Here is a 21,852-nt window from a genome sequence, read left to right on the forward strand (position 1 = left end):
ATGAAATAAAAGTAGAAAATTTACCCAATCTTGGGAAAGACGTGGACATTCAAGTACATGACAAATTTAGAACCTCTTTTCTGGTAAACATTACCGAAAAAGAACCTGTCCATGATATGATATAGTTAAAATTGCCAAAAGTACTGGACAAAGAAAGAACTTCAAACTCTGCTATAGAGAAGCACCAAATCACATTTAAAGGAAAACTCATTAGACTAAAATCAGATTTCTCAGAAAAAAATTTAAAGGACAGGATGGCATGGAGTGATTCATTTCAATTGCTAGGTGTGACTTGGGGTGGGGCAGTTAACCAAGAATGTTATACCCAGCAAGATAATCCTCAGAATTGAAAGGAGATAAAGACCTTCTAATATAAACCCAAACTGAGAATTCATGAACACTATTCTAGGATCACAGAAGATAGTTAAAGAACTCTCATACCCTGAAGAGAAAGATAAATAAGCTCAATCATGAGAGCATGTGAAAGAATAAATTTAACTAGAGAGGTAGAAAATAAATGAGGAATAGGAATGAAATATCAATGCAATAAACCATCGAATTTCTAAGATAGAAAGACAGTATAAATAAACAATATTCAAAACAATCAGTACAAAAATGTCAAAATTATAAGAATGAGTACATATCTGTCATAATAACCCTGAACATAAATGGTCTTAATTCTCTAACAAGAAGACACAGACTGGCAGAAAGGATTAAAAAACAAGATCCAACAATAGCAACCTATTAGAAACTCTCCTCACCTGCAAAGAAAAACACACTGAAAATGAAAGGATGGAAACTGATATTATAAGCAAATGAAATCTGAAAGCAAGCAAGAGTATTTATAATTATATCTAACAAAATAGACTTTAAAACAAAATCAGAAAAGACTGTTTTAGACAGCATTTTTATTGCTGTGACCAAAAGTCCTAACAAGAACAATATAGAGGAGGAAAAGTTTATTTTGGTTCGTTGTTTTAGAGGTTCAGACTGTGGTCAGATGAACCCATGGCTCTGAGCCCAAGGTGAAGCAGAACTTCATGACACAAGGGCATGTCACAGGACAGCAACTCAGAACATGACAACCAGGAAGTAGAGAGTCACTGACTAGGGACAAGATATAAACCCCAAAGGCACACTCCAGTGACCTACTTTCTCTAGCTAAAGCCTGTCTTCCTATAGATAGCCCAGTTAATATGGATCAGTGGATTAATCCACTGATTATGTTAAAGCTTTCATAACCTAATGATTTCACCTCTAAACTTTCTTGCATTGTCTTACACATAAGCTTTTGGGAGACACCAACATATTCGAACCATAATAGAGACAAAGAATATCACTATATACTTACCAAGGGAACAATGTATCAAGAAGATGAAATGATTATAAATATATATACACACTGAAGTTTGGAGCACCCCATTCTATATAACAAACTCTCAACCAAATATAAACAGAGGGTTAGGCCCCAAAGATAGAATGGTGGTGACTTCAATAATTGACTCTCACTAATATTCGGATCATTCAGAAAAAAATCAATCAAGACATATTCAGAGTTAAATTATATAATAGATCAAATGGACATATTAGACATGTACAGAATATTCATCTACAGTTGCACAATAAACATTCTTTTCAGCAACACATGTAACATTTACCAAAACAGAACACACATTATGTAACAGGACAAGTCTTAACAAATTAAAAAAACTGAAACAATTTCTTGCATTTTATCAGATTACAAGGAAATGAAATAAGAATTAAAATAGCAAGAGAAACTTAAGGAATTATACAAACACATGGAAAAACACACTATTGAGCAAACAGTGGGTCACTGAAGAAATCAGAAAGGTAATTAAAAAATTCCTTGAGTTGAACAAAAATGTAAATGCAAAATACCAGAATCTGTGGGGTATCGCAAAAATAGAACTGAGAGAAAAATTTACAGTAGTAGGTATCTACATTTAAAAAAGGAGAGAGATTTCAAATAAATAACCTAATGATGAATCTCAAAGTCATAGAAATGCAAGAACAAACCAAATCCCAAATCCTAGAAGGAAATCGATAATAAAGACCAGAGCCGAAATAACTAACAAAAAGAACATTACATAGGATCAATAATCAAAGAGTCAGTGCTTTAAAAAGATGAACAAAATTGATAAACTGGATAAACCTTTAGCTAAACTAACCAAAAGAAATAGAATACTGAAATTAGAGATTGTTTTTAAAAGGCAATGTTAGAAGGACTATCACTAAAATTTAAAGCATCACTATGAATTATTTTGAAAAACTATATATCAATAAATTTGAAAACTAGGAAAAAATGGAAAAAGCTTCTGAACACATATGACCTACCAACACTGAACCGAGATGACATAAAAAATCTAAATAAATCAATGATAACTAATGAGATTTAAACAATAATAAAAATTTACAACACAAAGAAGACCTCATAATTGGATAAATTTACTATAGAATTTTATCAGACTTTAAAAGTCAAATTATTCCACAAAAAAGAAAGAGAAGGAAAATTTTCAAATTTATTCAGTGAAGACTGCCCTGTATTACTTTGCTACCAAACCTCATACACACACAACCAAAGATAGTCAACAGCACATTGAAAAGACTGTTCACCTTGACCAATTTTGCTTCATTCCTGGAGTGCAAGGATGGTTCAACATATGCCAATCAATAAGCATAACACAGCACATAACACAGCACATAAATAGAATCAATGATAAAAATTACATGATTAACTCAACAGATGCAGAAAAATTCCACATTTCTTCATGATAACAGCCCTGAACAAATTAATTTAGAAAAATCATACCTCACAGCTGGTCAAGATGGCTGCATAGAGAGGTTACTTTCAAACAGCTCTACAACACTGCACCAGAGAGACAAAAGCTTCTCTTTGAGGTTAGTTAAAAAAAAAACAACAACAACAAAAACTCCTACTGCGATTTAATTCTGGACTCTCAGAACAGCCTAGAAACTCAAAGTTTGGATAGAATTAAATTTTTTAAAGATAAAATAAAAAAATCCACCACTGGCACTAGTGGCTGCTGATGCAGATCCACCGTGGGCAGGTTGAAGAGAGAGACTAAGATAATTTCATGGGGTACCAAGGCATATGCTGAAGAGGAGAGGATGTTGATAGCTGACATTGAGGAGCTGAACCAGAGGATGAGCTACACTTTGTTTTCATGTAAGAGGTAAGCTGTGCATTTCTCGGTGACCTGCAGAGAGTAGCAACAGAGGCCATCTTTTTCCACTGTGTTAGGGTGTCTGGCAAGTGTGGCTCCAAACCTCAGTGCCCAGACCTGTGTAATTCCCACTGGATCCAAAAACCTGTCCTGCCAGAAGCCCATCATTCCACCCAGAGTGTGATTAAAAAACTAAGTAAAATTCAGGCATGGAAAGTGTTGTAACCAGGGGAATTAGAGACAATCAGACCTGAGAGATCCCGGATATCTCTCACATTTTGAATCTCGTGGTTCCTGGGACCAGAGGGGAATGACAGGGACTTGGTCTGGTGGGAGAGGAGTGAATGTGTCCTTTGGGACTGAGCACAGATGGCCAAGATATGGGAGCTATTGGTTGTAGGAAGTGGAGCAGGGAGAAGAACTGGTCCCTTCTCTGCTCTAGCAGAACCCAGGGGAAATTTAAGTGATACAGACACCCAGTGTGAACTAGAAGCAGCTGGGATTTGGAGGTGTGCTGATTTAAAAGCTTCACCAAACATCATTCCGCAAGCACCAGGGATCTAGCTATACCCTGAACTCACCTCTATGAGCTCCACCTGTGGGAACCCTTTCATGGCACTTTACAGAGAGCCTCTTGCTGTGAGTGGAGTAGACAATACCCTCCAACCTGCCTCACATCATACCACTGAGAATGGAAGCTGAGACCAAGTAACCTGACTAGCTCCACAAAAAGAAGGAACTGACAGCCCCTGACTACTACCCTTGTGTTGGAATAACTTTCAGTCTCAGCTAGTAGCTACTAGCAGCTGGGAAGTGCCTGGAATATCCACCTTCATTCAGGACTGACAGGAGCGCCTGCAGGATGGGGTGAAACCACATCCTCAACACTTGTGGTTAGCATTGCCAAATGGCCCAGCCAGGAAACTGAGAGTCAGGGGCTTCAGGGCATGAAACCCCTGATTCAGTAAGGGCTAAAGACCCTTCCAGATTGCTTTCTGCCACAACAGCAATATTTAGAGTTTCCTCACAGTGCGGTTACATTAGGCAGAAGATGATTGGCTTGTGGATATTGTCTTGCTTATGTATGATTGACAGGCACACCACACTCAAACCCTATAACCGTTGTGTGCATTCCAAAAATAAACTGAGCTGCTGGACGACGACCTGAGGCGGGTCTCCAGCCAGTTCTCTCACCAGCTCCCCGAGTCTGTGTGTTGATTCCACATCTCTACCCCCCACAACAAGGTAGCCGAGTGACCATCCATCACAAAGGGACTAGGAACACATTCACCCTTGCAAATTATACATACCTCAAGGAAAAAAACAAAAACATAAAGAAAGAAAACTGGGAACTAAAAACCAACGTATGATACCGTAGATAATTTTTTGCCCTTTATAATAGAAACAATAACTTAATCAAGAACTCTCCTTTCTTTTTAAACTTTTGTGTGCTGAATGGTCCATAGACATTTGTACATATACATATTTATCTCACTCTTCTTATTTCTAGCATTTTTTGAAGGTAGTTATTTTCTTGACTCTATCTTTTGAGGACTAGGGCTTTCGATTAGTATACCTTGGTTTTGCTTTTTATTGTTTTATTGTTGTTGTTGCTCTTATATTTCATCTCTCCTGACTATTTGCCTTGATTCTGTTCCTTTTTTCTTTCACGAATGGCCACATTTTATTGTTCATTCACTTTTCCTTTAACTCTTTACTATTACTGTCTCTCATCTTCTCTCTCAATTATTACATCCTATATCTCCTCTGCATTCTCCCTTTTTACCTCCTTGAAATAGCAAACCCTTTTGTAAGCATAATATCTCTACTGTTGGCAATTGCCTACCATACCATTTCTGTTTATAGTGCCAATTAACATTGTAGATGCCAAAATGGGAACAAAGTATTTAGTTTAATGTTGAATATTGATTACATTGGTTGTTCTTATTATTTGTCTCTCCTTAAAATGTGAGGTACTAAAAATCTTCAGGAACAATATAAATTCATGGAGTAGAAGCTCTGCCACCTCAGATTCAAATGAGAAGAGATAGAAACAACATGAAAAATCAAGGGAACAAACCATTCCAAACAAATCAAAATGCCTCATTAACAGAACCCAGTGATAGCACAGTGAAGGAAATGTCAGAGAAGGGATTCAAAAAGTTCATAGGTGAACTAATCTGTGAGGTAAAAGATGATATAAGTTGTGAAATCAGAGAGAAAATCCAAGCAGTGAAAGACAAGTTTAACAAGAAGATAGAAATCCTGAAGAAGAATCAAATGGAAATTCTCAAAAAAAAAAAAAGGAATCAATAAACCATATTAAAAAATCAATTGAAAGCATCACTAGCAGACTAGACCACTTGGAAGATAGAGTTTCAGACACAAAGACAAAATAAAAAATCTGAAAAAAAAAGTTCATCATGGAGAAAAGATGTTAAGAGAACAGGAACAGAAGTTTCAAGAAATATGAGATAACATGAAAAGACCAAATTTAAGATTTATCAGAATAGATGAAGGCTTAGAGATACAAATCAAAGGAATGCACAAACTTTTTAATGAAATAATATTAGAAAATCACCCAAATCTTAAGAATAAAATGGAAAATCAGATACAGGAGGTTCACAGGACTCCAAATATATACAAAATTACAACAGACCCACACCAAGTCACATCATTATGAAAATGCTAAACAAACAGAATAAGGATAGAATTTTAAAGGCTGGCAGAGAAAAATGACTGGTCGCATTTAGAGGGAAACTAATCCAGATCTCAGCTGATTTCTTATCACAGACCCTCAGAGTTATAAGGTCTGGAAATAACATATATCATCTTATGAAAGCATATGAATGCCACCCAAAAATATATATCTGAAAAATTGATTTTCAGATTTGATGATAAAATAAAAACTTCCATGATTAACAAAAGTTAAAAGAATAGACACCTAGACTAAGGGAACATAATAGAGAACCCCCAAATAAATCCATGCACCAGTCAACTGATTCTTGACAAAAGTGCCACAAGTGTACAATGGAAAAAGGACAATCTCTTCAAAGAATGGTGCTGGGAAAACTGGATATTTATATGTAGAAGATTGAAATTTGACCTCAATCTGTAAAAAAAAATAATCAACTTAAAACAGACTGAAGACCTTAAGGTTATGCCTAAAACTGAACTTACTAGAAGAAATCAGGGAAAGCTTCAATACTGATGCGAGCAAAAAATTCTTTGATTGAACATTAGTAGCTCAGGAAACAAAAACAAGAATTGACAACTGTGATTACATCAAATTAAAAAGCTTCTGCACAGCTAAAAAAACAATCAATAGAGTGAAGAGACATCCTATGGAATGGGAAAAAAATCTTTATCAGTTATTCATTGAACAGGTGATTAACATGGAAAATATATTTAAAATAAGAACAAGAACAAAAACACTTAAAAACAACAAAAATGTAATCTAATCCAAAAATATGGGAGAATGACCTGAAAGCATAATTCCCAAATGAAATACTACAAGTGAACAATAAACATATGATAAAGTACTCAATTCAATCAGTCATCAGGGAAATGCAAATCAAAGCTACACTGTAGAATGACTATTATTGAAACTTCAAAACTAACAAACGCTGGTGAGGATGTAGATAAAAAAGAACTGACATACACTGTCGATGGGATTATAAATTAGTACAAACTACTATAAAAAACAGTATGGAGTTTCCTCAAAAAATAATTTAGAACTACCATATGATCCAGCTGTAGTATTCCTGTGTGTATATTCAAAGAAATTGAAGTTAGCATGCATAAAAGACACCAACACATCCATGTTAATTGCACACTACTCACAATAGTCAAGTTATGGAATTATCAACAGATAATACAAAGAAAGTACAGTATTTGTCCTTAATGTAATATTATTTGGCTATAAAGAGAATGGAATCCCATCATTTGCAGGAAAATATATGGAATTGGAGGATGTCTGGTTGAGCAGAATAAGTCAGATACAGATGGACAAGTATCACATGTTTTCTCTCACATGTAGAAAGTTAAAAAAAAATGACCTGAAGAGGGATAATCAGGGACTGACAAGGAGATTGGGATGGGGTAGGTGGGGAGGAATGGGAAGAAGAGAGAAGGTAGAAGGGAGAGGGCAAATGATGAATATATGACATATGCATATAAGGAACTGTCACAGTGAAACCCATTAATTTGTACAATTAATATGTCCCAATTAAAAACAGGTAAGTCCATTATTACACTGAGATCTGTAATCCCAGTCACTTGGGAGGCAAAGAGAGGAGGATCATAAGATTGAGGCTAGCCTTGGACACTGGAGACCTTGTCTCAAAAAATTAAAAAGCTGAGGAAGTAGCTCACAGAGTTCCCCAAAACAGAGAAACAAGACAAAACATGAATTTTAAAAAATATTATATGAAAGAGCTCATCCAAAGTTATACATGATCTATCAGAACTGCATGAAGAGTTGCTTGTGTAAGTATGCTTGAAGGTTGTATCTAAGTAGACAATGCACAAAGAAAATTTTTAAAGTTTTCACTACATTCATTAGCCTGGTATTGAGTCACTCTCAAACATGGTATTCAGTACTTGCTATACATGGAAGATGCTGAGTCAGTTACTTTTGGGATGAGAATCAGACATATCTATATGCTCAAGGAGTCCAAAATCTAGGAAAAAGCTGATTGATACACAAATAAATAAGGTATAAATTATAAAATTATATGGATCCTAAGCTAAGAATTTCCTGGGGAATGTTTTCTGATCACCCAGAAAAAAGAGAATGATCAAGGTACCTGTCGTGGTATCAGGTGTCCTGGGAAAGGCAGCTCTGCCTGGCTAGAGCAGACATTGTATGGAAGAATTTCAAGAAACAAGAGGCTGAGAGGTGTCGCTCTGGAAAACCTTTGAAGGACCTTGAATGACATGTGAGGATGTTTGGACTTTATTCTGGGGACAATGGAGATCCTTGAGCTTCCAGAGCCCAAACTCAAAGCAGGCCTTGAGTGCTCAAGTTAAAAGCTGTTGAAATGAAGGAGAGAATACTTCAGAAGCTATGACAGGTATCCAGGGAAGTAGGGAAAGGACCTAACCTGGGGAGAAGGGCATTAAGAAAAGAGCATGAGAAGAGAGAAAGAAATAAACATTGATTGGCCTCATGTCCCATCACTCAGAAAAGCCGGGAGCTTAAGAAGCCTGCATGGAGGGTCTTCTTCATGCATTTTGGACTTCTCTAGCACATTCAAGCTAGCAGCAATGATGTAGGTAACTGGGATGATTGGTAGTACCTGGGAATTTTTCCTTTGTTCCAGATGGGCTGTTTATAAATAGGCTTGGAATAGCTGACAGTAAACAAAGCAAAAGGGTTGTTCTAATCCAAGAGGGAAAAAGTTTCATATTGATGGAAAATGTACTAAAATTGCTTTGAAAGCAAAAAAGAAAATTGACATTGGGTACCATATCTCACAATGTTTAGACAGTGGACATGTTTTGGAATATTTGTGTCTTTCAAAAACATTATTAAGTGGATTTCACCAGTAAGGTTTCTTTTTAGAACTTCTTAACCATACCAGCAAAATATCAGTAAAGCAAGGGTCCAGAAACTGGGAAAGTTAAAAAGATACAGACAGAGACCCAGGTCACTATGTTGGGTCAATACCATGACCATAATGTATATCCTTATTTCAAGCATCATTTGAGTGTGCCATGGATACGAAAATGTGTTTACAAGGCAGTTTGCAATGCATCTAAAGTAGTTCTTGCCTGAATCAGAGTGGAAAACAATCACTCTGCTGAATGAAGGTGGGAGGAATGGTGGAAGGAAAGGGAAATTTACCTCTTGGATACTCAAACAGCTAGAAACATAGGGGAAGGCAAGATTTTCTTTTGCCCTCCTGGGCAGATCAGTTACCACATTAAACCCAAACCAAGCCACTTGGAGAAAATGATTCATGAGGTATCAAATCAGATATTTAATTTCCAGAAAGTACAGGAGGGGAGTGTTTTGAAATCCTACTTCACAGCCATAATTCCCACCTTTTGTACTTGTATATTTCTATAATATTTGGTCACATGAAGCAAGTAAGAAATTTAGCAAGTTTTATACATGGTGGGAAGCAAAGGTAGACTCCCAAGGTATCATCTTTTAAGTGAGGTTGTATATTTGGGGAGTTAAAGGATGATTATCTAGAATCCTGTTGACATTCAATAGCACTTGCGTATTAAAAATGTCATTATTGTGTGACTAAATCCAGTTTTGTATGATAGTATTAGTTGAATACCTACTATGTGCTAAGAGTATTACTATGTGGATAATCACATTTAATCCTCACAGAACCCTGCAGGAAGTATTATTACCTCATCTTACAAAAGGAGAAAAATGAGGCACAGAAAAGAAAGGATAAGAGACTAAATTGGGGTTTGGTGCCTCTATTCACTTGGCCTTAAAGAGTGATCAGCATTGCTGACCAGCCCTTACACTGCTCTTCTCTAAAACTGAATTCTCTTCCTATTTTTATGGTTGCATCTTCTTTTGTTTATTTCATAGCTGTTCTATCTATGCAGGTGGTTATGGATTGAATTGTGTCCCACCAACTCATCTGCATTGAAATCCTAACCCTCAATACCTCAGAATGTGACCTCGTTTGCCAGTAGTACCTTGGCAAATGTTGTCAGATTTTAAAATGGACATTACTGTAGTCCTTAATCCAATATGACTGGTGCCCTTATAAAAAGGGGGAATCTTGGCCACAGACACACGGACAGGGAGAATACAATATGAAGATGAAAGAAAAGATTGGGGTAATGTTTCTATAAGCCAAGGAATGCCAAAAATTGCTGACCAGTCACCAGAAGCTAGAGGAGAGGTATGGACCAGATCATTCTCTCACAGCTCTTGGAAAGAACCAACGCTGCCCACACCTTGATCTTGGACTCAAGCTTCCAGAGCTGCAAGTTAACAAATTTCTGTTGTTTAAGCCAGCCAACTTGTGAAACGTGGTTACAACAGCCCCAGCAAGCAAACACACATGGGAATTCCTCATGGCAAACAACCTCTGCCGGTCTCAGCAGGCTCACCTCTCTCCTTCCTCTCATGTTCTGCCTCTTGCTGGCATGCCACCAACTAATTAACTTGTTATGGTCACACGGGCACCTCAAACCCTCTGATGGCTTGTTCCTTCAATGTATTTTCCCTTTCTGGAACACATCCATCAGTGTTACAGACCCATCCCCACCTCCCTCAGGAAGCTTTCCTTCTTTTTCTTCTAGACCCAATACCCAAGAGGACTTACAGATTCAGGATCACTCCCCGTGAATTGGGTTCGCAATGTAAAGATCCACACAAACACAAAATACTGTTTTGGGGGGTTAGGGATGACTCTGCAACCTCAGGGTTCAGCTCCCATGCTAGAGGGCAAGAGGAGAAAGGAAGACAAGAGGCAAGAGAGTGAGTGCACCCTGAACCCCTGTTTTTATTAGGGGAAAAACATTCCATAAAATATTCCACCCAAATAAGGCAAGGGATTGTGTTACAGCAAACACGAGGTTGTAGCCCAGTCCCACTGGGTGATGCCCAATCCCAGAGCTGCACTTCCTTGCCCAGTGAAGGTAAGGCCCACTTGCTTGGCACTGTGTAAGATGCTAAGGGGGCATGTTCATCTCCTGTTCAGGGCGGCTCCCAACATTTAATCACACTTTCCTTGGCTACAGGTGCTTTCTAGTGCCTGTTCCTGTTGAAGCTCTTCCACTATACTGTAACCTGAGTATTCATATGTTTGCCCATGTGCATCCCCTGCAGGGCCCACCACATTTCTCTCTGTAGTCCAGCACTAAGATGGCCCTCCTTGGAAGCTTTTGAGATGTCTCCCAACTGCCCCTCCCCAACCACAATGTAGGGGACTAGCAAATGACCATATAATGGGAGAAAAGAGTATGGTACCATGATTAAATGCATTAGTAAATCAGTGAGAATATGCTCTACTAATGGAAATAAAGGAGAAAAAGGAGAATCTGTGATAGCACAAAAAGAAAAGAAAATGGGAGTGGCAAGATGTCTTAGTTCCTTTTCTGCTGCTAGGACAAAATACTTGAGACTGTGTAGTTTATAAAAGAAAGAGATTTTTTTAGCAGATAGTTCTCAAAGTTACAAGTCCAAGGGCATGGTGTTGGCCTCTGCAAGGGCCTCATGTTTCTTCAAGTCACTGCAGAAAAGTGGAAAGGCACACAGACACATTTGGAAGAAACAAAATACAAAGGGGTAACCTTGGTTCATAATAACCTAGACTTGTTTTTTTTTTTTTTTTTTTTTTCTGCAGCACTGGGGATTGAACCCAATACCTTCTGCATGATAGGAGAGTTCTTTACCATTGAGCTACACCTCCCAGCCACTCTCCTGACTTCTTAATCACCTCATAAAGTTCACCATTTCTCAATACTGCTACATTGGAACCAAATTTCAATGTGAGTTTTGAAGGTGGACAATTCACATCCAGACCATTACAGAGGACTGATCCAGGGATTGCTTGTTACAGAAAATTTAGTTACCAGTTGCCAATATTTTAGTCATACTTGGGAACATGATCTCAAGAAATGGATGCTTCAGATCTCTTAGCTCTTTGCTGTTAGACCTTGTTTTTAACCAACTCCCCTGATTCTATTTTTGTGCTTCCCAAACAGTCTCTCATTCCTGTCTGGATCTTCCTAGTGACTAAGGACATGGTGGTTTTATGAATTCCATGCGTTTCCTGTGCAGTGAGCACTTATGGCAAGCAGGTAAATTGGTTTTGGAATAGGTTTGGCTCCCAAGCAGCCTGACAATAATGAGAGAAGGCTTGAATTATGTCATAGAGAGAATTTCTGGTCTGAATGAGACACACTTGTCAAATTGAATTAGTAAACTGGCATGAAAAATAGCCCAATCTCTCATGGGTCCTGATTAGTGAAAGATAGTGAGTCAAATTGATCTCAGTTTGTATTAATTAGGTAAATAATAACATAACCTATTGAAACAGGAGCACTTTCAATGCCAGTGGTTTAAAAATGAAGGTGTATTTCTCACTTGAGTCCTCACATTGTTCTCCTTGCAGGGTGCAGTAAATGAGCACTCTGTCCACACAGTGATTTGATCCTGGCTTCTTAATATGTCTTCTTTATTAAGCTAGAAATTGTAGAAATAAAGCAATTTGTGTGTGCGTGTGTGTGTACAAGAAAACTAAAGGATTGAGAAACACATGTGGGTCTAGACTGAAAGTGGTCCACATTGCAAACACCCTTATGCCACTGGCCACCCTCAAGCAAGAGAGACTGAAAAACATGTTTGAACCTGGTGCTTAGGAAAAAGATAAGAACATGGCAATTGATCTGCTCAAGTGGACTCTGCCAGCTGAGGGCATAACATAGACACACTCAAGACTTTTCCTTGGAATCCTCCTGGCCACTTGCAGATTTGTCTTTCTTTACACAGATTGCTACACCTGTACCCAGAAGGGATTGGTGTATGTTCATTAAATAAGTAACCCTAACTCCTTTCTCTCTCTCTTTGGCAACATGTGACCTTAATCATCATCTCTAACTGGATGGGCTCTCAAATATCTTCATCTCTCTTTCCTGTGCTCTAACCTTACATTTCCATCACTTGGATGGATACCCTTTATATGAGGTCCAGTGACCTCTTCAATTCAGCACATCACAACTGAGCCCAGCAATTTCTTCCTGTATTAGACTCACCTTTTCTTCATCCAAGACCTAAGATACCACTCTGGTCTGATTCACTTTCTATCCTTTTATGCATACAGCACAACACCTTGCATGCTGCTGGCTATTAATAGTTACTTTTTTGAGTGAAAGTTTCTATTGTGGAGGTGAGCATTGAAACTACATTGTGCTCCTATGTGCAAAAATAAAAAAGTTTCTTTCTATAGCTTATCTGATCTTCTTCACAAATATCTGCTCCTCTGATAATCTAATCTAGTTAACTGCAAACTTAGTTGTATAAAATAATTGAAAAATCTCTCATCAGGTAACTCTTTTTATATTTAGTCCTCAGATGCCCCCTTCTTATGCTCCATGATAGAGGCCTCTGTGTTTATGGCTGTGTCCTGCTGAGTCCTGGCTGTGTTCCTCAGCTTGACCTAACCATGCCATCAATGCTAACTAAGTCTGCTCTGATGGGGCCCATCGGTGTTGGTGCGCAGGGCGGAGGGGCATCTGTGAGATTGATTCTGTCCACATTCCAACTTGGAAATGAGGAAGAACCTCCTCTGCTCTCTGCTTTGCTTATAATTCTTAAGAATTCTCCTGTTGGAGAAAGGAGCAGCCTGCAACATGCAAATGCATGCCTGCCTCCTCTGGTTCCTTCTGGAATCCATCAGGAGCCTGCTTCTTCTCAGTGTGGCCAACACTTTTCCTGCACCATGTTGCTTCTTTTTCCAGGGACACTAGCTGCCAACATTCTTCAAGATATACAGTGGAATGACATCTGAGTATTACAACATGCCAGAGAGAAAATGAAACCACACTTAAAATATATTTTAAGATATAATAAACATTTATTAAGTATCATTCACTATTCTAAGAGCTTTTTAAATATGAACTCATTTTAATTCCATGACAACTTGAAGTAGGTTCTATTATCATATCCAGTTTACTGATCAGGAAGCTGCGTGACTTGCCCAAAGGCACAGAACTTGTGTTAAGTTCAGGAAAGATAGCTCAAGAATCTCTATTTTTAATTAGTATGTTAGGCAGCCTCTTTGTTTGTTTTATATTTTCAAAAAAATATTTGAAAATATTCAGTCTGTAACTAAAAGGATATTTCATTACCTCACACGTTTTCCCAGAAGCAGTAAATTAAAATACCAAGTGAAGATTTCTCTTTGGAATTAGGCAAATATCCATGGGACCAAATCCTAGTGTCCATAGCTTATCATAATTCGAAAACCAAAAACCTTTAAAACACAATGGTAGGGAGTTTCAAAGGAACTGCAGTATCTGAAATTCTCATTAAGCTTAAAGACTTTGCAAAGTATAGGTTATTTTCCCTTCTCTAAGGTCTCCTCTTAGCCCTTCAACCCAGCACTTGCCTGTGGGTGTGAACTTGCATATGCACACTGACACACACACACACACACACACACACACACACACACGCACACACACTCACAATGGCATAGGCCCATTGCAATCCTGAATCCCTATTCCACAATATTTGGGTCTCTCAATTAGCAATAACAGGGCCATTTTTGGAGTGTAAGCTCAAGTTAAAGATGTCAACAGGGTACCAACCTTTTTAGAGCACCATTTTATATTTTAGAGATGATAAGGATTCCTACCCTATCATAATGTCACTCTTGCATTCTTTCATATAGGAACAAGGGGAGAATTCGAAACACTGAGTTGGTAATTGCAAAAAGCTTACTTTCCATTCTGCTGAAGCTCAAAGTGAGCAGTTTTACTGCTTTAGTTTTAATGGTCCCCAGGACTCAATAATATCTCTGCTAAAATACTGTTCAGTCTAACATCCTCACCAAGATTGTGGACTTTGGCCAGACCATCAGGTTAGTGGGTGTTCCTTGAAAACTTCAGTTTTTCTAGGTATATGCTCATTAGATGTGGGTCAACTGATTCCTTCAAGATTTTTCAAAATGCTTCATGGGACAATCTAGGCCCATCACAAAGATTTCTGTGATCAAATAAATTCAGGAAAGTTTATTTTCTTTTTCCCTTGAAAATTCACAGTTTACATTATCTTAGTGAAGGCTCCAGAAGGCTTACAAGAAAAGACCATGATGAATTTTACATAACTTGGTTTTCCCCAAATTAAGATTTCATCAAGAAACTCCTAAGCTTTTTCATTATGCATGTTATACCACATAACTAGTGTCCCATTGTGTGTTGGGAAATCTTGCTGTTAATTTCTGAAAAAGACTTTCTTTAATCTGAGAATTTCTCCATGACTCTTAAAAAGAAGTCACTTACTCATTGTATAGATCTGGAGACTCAATTTGTATTTGTTTTATAGGTTTCCAGATGGGTAATGACACAGTCCACGGGAGACAAATGAAGAATCTTTGCACATTATGTGACCAACAAGCATAGAAGAAATGGGAGCTACTACCTACTTTTCCAGCATTCAAACCCCCTGCTGCTGAATTCACTTCCAATTCCATGAAATGATATAGGTGAGCTCCTACAAAAAGACCCCAGCCCTTAATGTTGACCATTTATCCTGCACCTTCTTCCTCCAAGGTAATTTATTACTGCTGTTTCTAATAAAGACATTACAAGGGATAAAAGGCCTTGCCTTCCACTTCTCACCACAAAGCAGTGCTTCATCCAAGGAAATGAAATGTTCCTGAAACTGACAGCTCGAGAAAACCTTGTCACCACAGTGACAATGTCAAATGTGGTATGACAATTTTGTGTGTGTTTTCTTTGCGCCAAAGAATTCCTTTGCCAATACAGACATAAATAATGAAAGAAAAGTATTTTTTTTTGCCAGCACAGAGGATTAACTGTACTGTTGAGAAAACTTTAGGAATATTTGGCATAAGACTGCAATATTTAATTTTTTTCCCCAAGGATTCTGCACGAAGTGTTTTTCTATAAAGCATTTAAATAGTTTCTTTTCTTCACATTGGATCATGGACATTAACTTGCTTCAATTATATACTGCCATTTGATCCCATTGACTTGGTTACTCATGGAAAATATTTCCTGCCAGATCAAACACTCTCAAGGCCAAAGTCACAGGATTCTGACTTTACATGCTCTGTTTTGCCTCCTTTCCTTTTGCCTGCTAGATTATCATAAACTTCCCAAGCAAGGAGGCCATCCACAATGCAACTTAACCTCTCCCTATGAAACTTAGTATCCATACACTTAGGTTCTCTGCAAGTACTTTCTTCATGAAGACCTTCCCAAATGGACTCTAGATAGTAATTTGTATTCTTTCCCATCTTTGTTCCATTCAGACACACTTTGAAACAGAATTGGAAAACTGAACTCTGTGTAGAAGAAAACTGATACCAAATGGTATTTGGCATACATGTAAATTTTTGGTTTTCATTTGTGAAAAGGTGTGTGTGTGTGTGTGTGTGTGTGTGTGTGTGTGTGTGATGCACACATATTTATTTAGTCTTTTTCAATGTGATATTCTCACCCTTCCACTAATTAGGATACAGGTTTATTGTTTCAGTAGACATTAGTATTTAGTAATACTAAATAGGAGTGGCTCAAATAACATAGAAATTTCTTTTTCCTCACATAATCATCTATATATTAGCCATCTAGGACTCAAAAATGACAGAGGCTCCAGAATCCTTCTGTTTTATTCTTGTATCATGTATGGAGAGTTTCTCATCCAGGTGGTCCAATATGTCTAATTAGTATGTCTGTATATCCTTTCCTGAAAGGAAAGAATAGGTAATTCTCTCTCTTTTTTTTTTCTCTCAAGAACATCATCTGAAAGTTGTATTTCTAGGAGACACCATGTCTCTAGGCCATGTCTCTCCACATCTCATTGACCATAGCTTTATTGCTGGATCACAACTAGCTGCATGAGAGGCCAGGAGGTATACTTTTTTGTCAATCAGGTGGCCTTTACCAGGGTAAAAGTTCCTATATTATAGGAGATAGAAAGAACAGATATTAAGGAGTAGCTAACAGTCTCTGTTATACCTATGACATCCAAGTTGATTCTTATTATGATTTTATAAGATGGAGATTAATACACAAGTTTTCAAATGACAAAATTAAGGCCAGAAAGCTTAAATAATTTTCATCTGATTATCATTCAAATATTATGAGAATCTGGATTATTATCTACTTTCAAACAACTGGGTGGCATGCCACAATTAAATGGATTCCTGCAGAAGACACAAGAATCCTGACTCAGAGAAAAAGAACTTTATTACTCATTGCACAGCAGGTAGTATATATTTCATATTCATAGTGGTTCTCCTTGTTCTCAAAATTCTGTGGGAAACATGAAATGGACTTCATAGATGCAATGCAAACACTGGGTTTGAAACACAGATGAGGAACCTTGAACCTAGGAAATTCCAATCTTGTAAAGAGGTGATAAGGAAAACTACTCAACCTTTACCTTGAAGGGAATTTTTTTAAAAAAATTATCCTGGTAAAGAAATAAATCTCTGCTACAGCAAGAAGCATTCTCTAACCTCCAAGGTGTTTACTCTATGAAAATCTTGGAAAAATCACCTCCAATAAAAGTTTCTCTGTTGGCAAGGCATGCAGAACCATGAGAGAGAATCGCAGAAAATTTTCTCCTAGCATACAGACAGTCTGTCAATTTCCATTATAAAAGAGGTATTTCTTAATAAGTCTCCCATGTACCCTGAGCATACCTTCAACACAGCATTCTCGTTCTTTATTATAGTTGTTTATACATTGGGACCTCCATATTAGAATGTCAATTCCTTGAAGAGAGGGATCGTGTCTTTTACTTTTATAGCTCTGGCATCTAACATTGCTTGGGAAATGGAACATGTTGAATAACTACTTTAAATAAAGCTTTCTTGATCTCAGCATGTTAAAATAGGGTTTACTTAAGATTACAGAATGAATCAGCAAACATTATATGTTTTTGAATTCACTCCAGGTTCTCCTTGCCTGGATCTTAGGACAGAGGGCTGATTTTTTAATAATGCAAGACTCAAATAACACTCTCCTAATGATTGTATCTAAAATATCACTAGATATGTCCTCATGGCACATATAACTAGGTGATATAATCCTGCTTGTTTATTTTCATGTTTCTTGCCTGAACACCTCCACCTCAGAATATAAATTCTATGACTTCAGGGAGTCACCTATCATTACTATAACCCTACAACTTAAAACAGTATTAGGGCTGTAACAGGAGTTTCATAATAATTTTTAAAGGAATGAGGGAATGAATAAGTTCAACAGACATTTACTAAGTTTACACCACTTGCTAGGAATAAAATGTTCTATGCTGTTTTAGTGGCCCTCAGAGAACATTGTTATTTTAGGAGCTGTTATGATTTGGATACAAGGTGTCCCCCCAATACAGGAAAACTTATAGGTGAAATGATAGTATGAGAGTTTTGACTTAATTAGTCCATCCTAGGTGACAACTATAGGCAGGTGGGACATGGCTACAGGAGGTGGGTCATTGGATATTTGCCCTGGAAGGGTTAATCTTCCTTGCAATTTCATACACACTCTTTCTCCTTTTCTCTCTCTCTCTCTCTCTCTCTCTCTCCTCCTTCCCTCTTTCCCTCCCTCTGTGCCTCCTCCTCCCTCCCTCTCCCTCCTCTCCCTCGTCCCTCTTCCTGGCTGCCATGATTGGAGCAGTGCTCCTTCACCATGCTCTTCTGCCATAATGTTCTGCTTCACCTTGAACACAGAGCAATGGAATTGGCCCACAATGAACTAAATCTCTGAAACTATCCACCAAAATAAACTTCCCCTCCTCCGTGTTGTTCTTGCCAAGTATTTTGGACACAGCAACATACTTGACAGTATCAGGTTGGGCACTGAATCTCGAATTCTTACCACAGATGTTCCACCACTGTCTTGGACTAGGCCCCCACACTTTTCTTCCATAGTCTTGCTGGCTAAGGTGTCCTGTACCTGTAGATAGCTTCGAGGACTCTTCTCAAGTTGTTTCCTGGACCTACAGTAACCATGCAGCTTCTTGGATACTCTCAGCCCTAGTCAGGTGGCCTCAGGAGACCCTTCTGATCAGGTCTGTGTCCCACAATTCCAAAAACTCTTCCCATGACGCTTATCCTTTTGTTTATGGCTCACTTGCATCTGGGAACGAGGTAGCTATAGGACTCTCCTCACCTTTGCCCTTCTACTGTACCCCTGTGATAGACTGTAGCATCCTTAACCATTAAATCTTTCCTATGAATTCCTTGAGAAATTCTGTTGAGTATCCCAACACTGTTCTCTGAAACAAAGTGGTCTGATACATGGTGATCAATTTGTTTTGTATGATATGTCAATACTCATTTTACTTATTATACACCCACTTCCAAAAATGATGTGAAGCAAAAAAAAAAAAAAGATCTATATTGAACAATAAAAATAACAAAATCTTATTTGGAGAAAGGTCACTATAGTTTGTTTAAATATTGACAAATATTGATATCAATGGTGAATATGGTGATGGGGCATGAGAGGAATAAGCACAGGGAAAGTATTAGTATGTTTAATTTTCAAGGCACCATTGATTCTAAATAAATTATGATAGTAGAGCTATGTATTAAAAGCTAAATTAAAGGCCTAATAGTAATAATAAATATCAAATGTTTTTCTAACTTTATAAAAAATAATTTGAAAGAAATCAAATAATTTGCTGAAAAGAATTTAAAATAAGCAATGATAATGACTGTATTCAAATCCAGATTTTCTAACTCCACATTCACTACAGTTTTCTTCCTCAGGCATTCCCAAATACTAATAAGAGGAAAACTAGAAGATCTGAAAACAAATAATTGAACTATTTCCAAGCTGGGAAAGAAGAGAAGCATAAGGAATGTGCAAATACTGAGTATTTTGTGTATTTGTAATAATAAATATAACAATGATTTAAGGTAGAACACATATGTCAATGTCTTCTCAGTCATTGATATAAAATTTCATTGAAAATTTTTAAATGGAAAATATTTTTGTCTATTTTATTTTAGAACTGCGCCAGTTATGAGAAATTTCAAATATCAGTCATGTATAACTTATTTCAGAAAATGAATGTTAGAAAAATCTCCAGTAAAAGACCCTTTTACCACCAAAAAATCTCCCCCAAATGTTTCCAGGAACTAGAGTGAAGAGAACATTTTAAAAATATGTGTAATAAGAATTGTAATGCAAAAAAATGTACATGTATAAAGGCATAAATTGGCGTGAACATACTCTATATACAAAGATATGAAAAATTGTACTCTATATGTGTAATAAAAATTGTAATGCATTCCACTGTCATGTATTTAAATAAATAAAATCAATAAAACTAAAAAACTAAAAAATAAATAAATATGATCTAATCATTCTACATTAAAAGCATACCAAAACATCACATTTGCTAATTAAAAATAAAATAAAATTTGTTAAAGATAAGACAAAAGAGTTGCTAACTAAAATAAAATAAAAATTAAAAAAAAAAACCTGCCAGGTTCAATGGCACATGCCTTTAACCCCAGAGGCTCGGGAGGCTGAGGTAGGCAGATAGTAACTTCAAAGCCAGCCTCAGCAAATTAATGAGACTAACATTTTAGCGAGAACCTGTCTCAAAAAAAAAAAAAAAAAATTAAAATATGACTCAGTGATTAAGTGCCCCTGGGTCTTTTCAACAAAATTCAATAGAATCACTTATTTTGAGCTCTGTTTGCCTATGTAATAAATAGAGTATTATTTATGACAACATTCAAAACAGTTCTCAGGGATTGGTTTTATTACAGAATGTTAATTAAACTTAATTTGTAATTATTCCCTATAGCTATTCTTTAGTTTTTCCCTTAAGATTTTCAAATGCACCACAATACACACACACACACATATACACAAAACCTTCCTTCCAGAAGAAATGTGAGAAATAAGTTTACCATCTTAATAACCCCTCATTGAGAAGATGCCTAAATTCTAGCTTTGCTAACAGTAAGGATGAAAGAAGGAAAAGCAGTGCTCACTTGTCATAGAGGTAAAATGCGTAGTCAACACCTGTACAAAGTGATAATATCTGTATTTTTCCAGAGATTCAATTTTCCCTTTCATTCTCTTAAGAGGGTTAGAAGGTTGTGACAGGGAAAAAAAAAAAAAAAAAAAAAGCATTTGGGGCCCTGTGTTTCCCCTTCTGGTGTTTTAAACTATAAGAAAACACATTACCCTCTATTTTTAATATTTACTCAATATACAGAAAGTGAAACCACCTCAAATTAAGTAGACCCTTAAAAATAAAAACTCCTTTATTTTCATTTTGCATGGACTGCTGAAATTTCCATTCTCTTTTCCCGTTTAATGAAACTCTGGCATCAAAAAATTCGAAAGTCCATCCTAATATCCTTACCATATATTCTAATAATGCATTTTACAAACAGCAAAATCATAGAATGTGTGAAAAAAGAATATTTTGTTTAAGTGAGAGCCACCTTTTACCTGTTGTGAAATGACATTGCTAGATTCTGTTTGACAAGCAAGAGAAACAATGATTACTGGTTTGTATGTAGAACCGCCACACCAAAAACTATCCCAAAAGCAACTGACTCAGTGGATAGGACTACTCTTAAAGGAAACAATTCACGAACTTATTTTCTAATTATCAGAAAGTATCAGAGAAGGAGAACTGACTCCAGGGATGTAAATGACCTAACAGAATAATTAAAATTATAATTAAATAAAACCAAGTCATGACAGGCCTACTTAGGTCTACAGCTCCCTCCAGGAATATTGTGCTATTGGGGGAAGAAGGAAAAGAAATTACTTTCCAGTCTAAGGGAGTTTTCCAGACTTTCAAATGGGGGCCAGGAAGAATCCAACCATGCTCCACATACTGATGTTTCAGTCAATGATGGACTCCCTATCTAAGGAATCCATAAGGTTATAACAGAACTATTGCCTAGTGACATCATCCTAACAGTATGCACACATA

The sequence above is a fragment of the Callospermophilus lateralis genome, chromosome 4 (genome assembly GCF_048772815.1).
Source record: "Callospermophilus lateralis isolate mCalLat2 chromosome 4, mCalLat2.hap1, whole genome shotgun sequence".
Taxonomy (NCBI): domain Eukaryota; kingdom Metazoa; phylum Chordata; class Mammalia; order Rodentia; family Sciuridae; genus Callospermophilus; species Callospermophilus lateralis.